Source organism: Somniosus microcephalus, unplaced genomic scaffold (genome assembly GCF_052327205.1).
Source record: "Somniosus microcephalus isolate GS21.2 unplaced genomic scaffold, FLI_Smic_1.0 unresolved_chr1, whole genome shotgun sequence".
NCBI classification, from domain to species: Eukaryota; Metazoa; Chordata; class Chondrichthyes; order Squaliformes; family Somniosidae; genus Somniosus; species Somniosus microcephalus.
The window spans coordinates 26,003,339-26,007,862 of record NW_028225179.1 but is presented as its reverse complement, the minus strand read 5'-3'; the positions used below and the strand labels follow the sequence as shown (position 1 = coordinate 26,007,862).

The following is a 4,524-nucleotide window of genomic DNA, read 5'->3' as shown; positions in this document are numbered from 1 at the left end:
CCCTCATCTGAAGTAACGGAAGGCCTGTTGCTTACATTTAGCTGATTGTACATTTTCAACATTGTAGATCTGTGTGCACGGGCAGGATAAGCGGTGAAGTTGAATTTCTTTCAGGGTAGTTCGAATTAGATGCAAAAAGCAAGAAATGGAATGTCTGAGAGCATTGCCTTGGTGAGACGAGGTGGCCGAGAGGTTAAGGCGATGGACTGCTAATCTATTGTGCTCTGCACGCGTGGGTTGGAATCCCATTCTCGTCGTTACTGCATTGCACGTTTGATGCTGATGCACTTTCCAAGCATTTCACTGAATCTTACTTGAAATACAATTTCGTGAAAATTGTGCTGGTGTTGCTGGTCTGTGCTCTTGCATTACTCATATCTTGTTAAAATAAAAATATTCCAAGAAATTCCTCTACCCACCTTGAATGAAAGTGGAGATGAGATCGCGAATCGGAGACTGAGAACCCTCTCTTCCTTCCTCTGAGATTGGCACCGAATGAAAGACTCGCGGCAACAGAGGCAATTGATTAGGGAGCAGAAACATAAATTTCTCCTTTGGGGGCAATTTAATTTCAAAAATATTTATCAAACCTAATGACGAGATTTTCTGTTTTTGGGACTTTGGTTGAGAGATAAATAATGCGCGCGAAATCCTCGTTCTTTTCAGCATTCTCTCATGGGATCTGAAGCCCCAGTTTAACATCTTACAAGAAAGGCGGCACTGCCAACAGTGCAGCACGACCTCAGTACTGCCCTGGAGTGTGAGCCAGGATTATACACTCAAGTCTCTGGAGTGTGGCTTGAGTATGCTACCGCTGAGCCACGGCTGGCACCTAAACTCAGTTCATTTGGCTGGAGTAAAATGACGGAGATAAAGGGAAAAATGATAATGGAGTAAACTTTCAACTTGGCGTCCAAGATTAAACCGGGCATCGTTTTAGAAACAGCCCGATTTATGTTGCCATAGATTTCATAAGCTTTGAAAATCAGGCCTGTCTATAATGGGCGGGGTCGTGGTCACTTGCGAATCATTCTGGGTCTGTTTAAACCGGGAGTGCTCACAGTCCCGCATCATTCTGTGTCTGTTTGAAATGGCAGAGCTCACAATCTCGGATCATGCCGTTTATTTAGAAGCAGAGCGATTTCAGCTTTGATGACCGAGTTGTTGAGTTTAAGAAAAGGTGTCAAGACTCGTCCGGGATTTGAACCAGGGACCTCTCGCATTTTAATCGTGAAACGCCCAAAGCAAGAATCATACCCCTAGACCAACGAGCCGCCCATGTCATTCTTTCATTTGCATTGAGTTTCACTGCGCTTGTGCGAATCCAGCTCACAGAGGACCTGTTTATTCAGTTTAAATATTATTATCTTTTCCTCAATCCACTTCTTTTTTCGAGCAGTTTCCTTGAACCTGCTCACAATTCGCCCCATAAAAAGAAATGCAGCGGCATGAGCGGCCGCATAGACTAATGGATAAGGCGTCTGACTTCGGTTGCAAATTCTTCAGTTATCAGAAGATTGAAGGTTCAAATTCTTCAGTTATCTGAAGATTGAAGGTTCAAATCCTACAAAGGTCGTTTAATTATCTGGGCGACACTTTTTACATTCTGAATCTGGCGTGAAACCGGCCATTTTTGACAGCCCCTCATCTGAAGTAACGGAAGGCCTGTTGCTTACATTTAGCTGATTGTACATTTTCAACATTGTAGATCTGTGTGCACGGGCAGGATAAGCGGTGAAGTTGAATTTCTTTCAGGGTAGTTCTAATTAGATGCAAAAAGCAAGAAATGGAATGTCTGAGAGCATTGCCGCGGTGAGACGAGGTGGCCGAGAGGTTAAGGCGATGGACTGCTAATCTATTGTGCTCTGCACGCGCGGGTTGGAATCCCATTCTCGCCGTTACTGTATTACACGTTTGATGCTGATCCACTTTCCAAGCAATTCACTGAATCTTACTTGAAATACAATTTCGTGAAAATTGTGCTGGTGTTGCTGGTCTGTGCCCTTGCATTACTCATATCTTGTTAAAATTAAAATATTCCAAGAAATTCCTCAACCCACCTTGAATGAAAGTGGAGATGAGATCGCGAATCGGAGACTGAGAACCCTCTCTTCCTTCCTCTGAGATTGGCACCGAATGAAAGACTCGCGGCAACAGAGGCAATTGATTAGGGAGCAGAAACATAAATTTCTCCTTTGGGGGCAATTTAATTTCAAAAATATTTATCAAAATTAATGACGAGATTTTCTGTTTTGGGGACTTTGGTTGAGAGATAAATAATGCGCGAGAAATCCTCATGCTTTTCAGCATTCTCTCATGGGATCTGAAGCCCCAGTTTAATATCTTACTAGAAAGACGGCACTGCCAACAGTGCAGCACGACCTCAGTACTGCCCTGGAGTGTGAGCCAGGATTTTCCACTCAAGTCTCTGGAGTGAGGCTTGAGTATGCTACCGCTGAGCCACGGCTGACACCTAAACTCAGTTCATTTGGCTGGAGTAAAATGACGGAGACAAAGGGAATAATGATAATGGAGTAAACTTTCAACTTGGCGTCCAAGATTAAACCGGGCATCGTTTTAGAAACAGCCCGATTTATGTTGCCATAGATTTCATAAGCTTTGAAAATCAGGCCTGTCTATAATGGGCGGGGTCGTGGTCACTTGCGAACCATTCTGGGTCTGTTTAAACCGGGAGTGCTCACAGTCCCGCATCATTCTGTGTCTGTTTGAAATGGCAGAGCTCACAATCTCGGATCATGCCGTTTATTTAGAAGCAGAGCGATTTCAACTTTGATGACCGGGTTGCTGAGCTTAACAAAATGTGTCAAGGCTCGTCTGGGATTTGAACCCGTTACCTCTCGCATTTTAATCGTGAAACGCCCAAAGCGAGAATCATACCCCTAGTCCAACGAGCCGCCCATGTCATTCTTCCATTTGCATTGAGTTTCACTGCGCTGGTGCGAATCCAGCTCACAGAGGACCTGTTTATTCAGTTTAAATATTATTATCTTTTCCTCAATCCACTTCTTTTTTCGAGCAGTTTCCTTGAACCTGCTCACAATTCGCCCCATAAAAAGAGATGCAGCGGCATTAGCGGCCGCATAGACTAATGGATAAGGCGTCTGACTTCGGTTGCAAATTCTTCAGTTATCAGATGATTGAAGGTTCAAATCCTACAAAGGTCGTTTAATTATCTGGGCGACACTTTTTATATTCTGAATCTGGCGTGAAACCGGCCATTTTTGACAGCCCCTCATCTGAAGTAACGGAAGGCCTGTTGCTTACATTTAGCTGATTGTACATTTTCAACATTGTAGATCTGTGTGCACGGGCAGGATAAGCGGTGAAGTTGAATTTCTTTCAGGGTAGTTCTAATTAGATGCAAAAAGCAAGAAATGGAATGTCTGAGAGCATTGCCGCGGTGAGACGAGGTGGCCGAGAGGTTAAGGCGATGGACTGCTAATCTATTGTGCTCTGCACGCGTGGGTTGGAATCCCATTCTCGTCGTTACTGTATTACACGTTTGATGCTGATGCACTTTCCAAGCATTTCACTGAATCTTACTTGAAATACAATTTCGTGAAACTTGTGCTGGTGTTGCTGGTCTGTGCCCTTGCATTACTCATATCTTGTTAAAATTAAAATATTCCAAGAAATTCCTCAACCCACCTTGAATGAAAGTGGAGATGAGATCGCGAATCGGAGACTGAGAACCGTCTCTTCCTTCCTCTGAGATTGGCACCGAATGAAAGACTCGCGGCAACAGAGGCAATTGATTAGGGAGCAGAAACATAAATTTCTCCTTTGGGGGCAATTTAATTTCAAAAATATTTATCAAACTTAATGACGAGATTTTCTGTTTTTGGGACTTTGGTTGAGAGATAAATAATGCGCGAGAAATCCTCGTGCTTTTCAGCATTCTCTCATGGGATCTGAAGCCCCAGTTTAACATCTTACTAGAAAGACGGCACTGCCAACAGTGCAGCACGACCTCAGTATTGCCCTGGAGTGTGAGCCAGGATTATACACTCAAGTCTCTGGAGTGTGGCTTGAGTATGCTACTGCTGAGCCACGGCTGACACCTAAACTCAGTTCATTTGGCTGGAGTAAAATGACGGAGATAAAGGGAATAATAATAATGGAGTAAACTTTCAACTTGGCGTCCAAGATTAAGCCGGGCATCGTTTTACAAACAGCCAGATTTATGTTGCCATAGATTTCATAAGCTTTGAAAATCAGGCCTGTCTATAATGGGCGGGTTCGTGGTCACTTGCGAATCATTCTGGGTCTGTTTAAACCGGGAGTGCTCACAGTCCCGCATCATTCTGTGTCTGTTTGAAATGGCAGAGCTCACAATCTCGGATCATGCCGTTTATTTAGAAGCAGAGCGATTTCAGCTTTGATGACCGAGTTGTTGAGTTTAACAAAATGTGTCAGGGCTCGTCCGGGATTTGAACCCGGGACCTCTCGCATTTTAATCATGAAACGCCCAAAGCGAGAATCATACCCCTAGACCAACGAGCC

At 44.0% G+C, this 4,524-nt stretch overlaps 1 non-coding gene across 1 annotated transcript; it reads right to left on the bottom strand.

The window, feature by feature from the left end:
* Positions 1-4,436: 4,436 nt before the first annotated feature.
* Positions 4,437-4,524, bottom strand: trnap-ugg (transfer RNA proline (anticodon UGG)). The gene is given in 2 exon segments: positions 4,437-4,472; positions 4,489-4,524. It is a non-coding gene; the product is annotated as a tRNA-Pro (tRNA).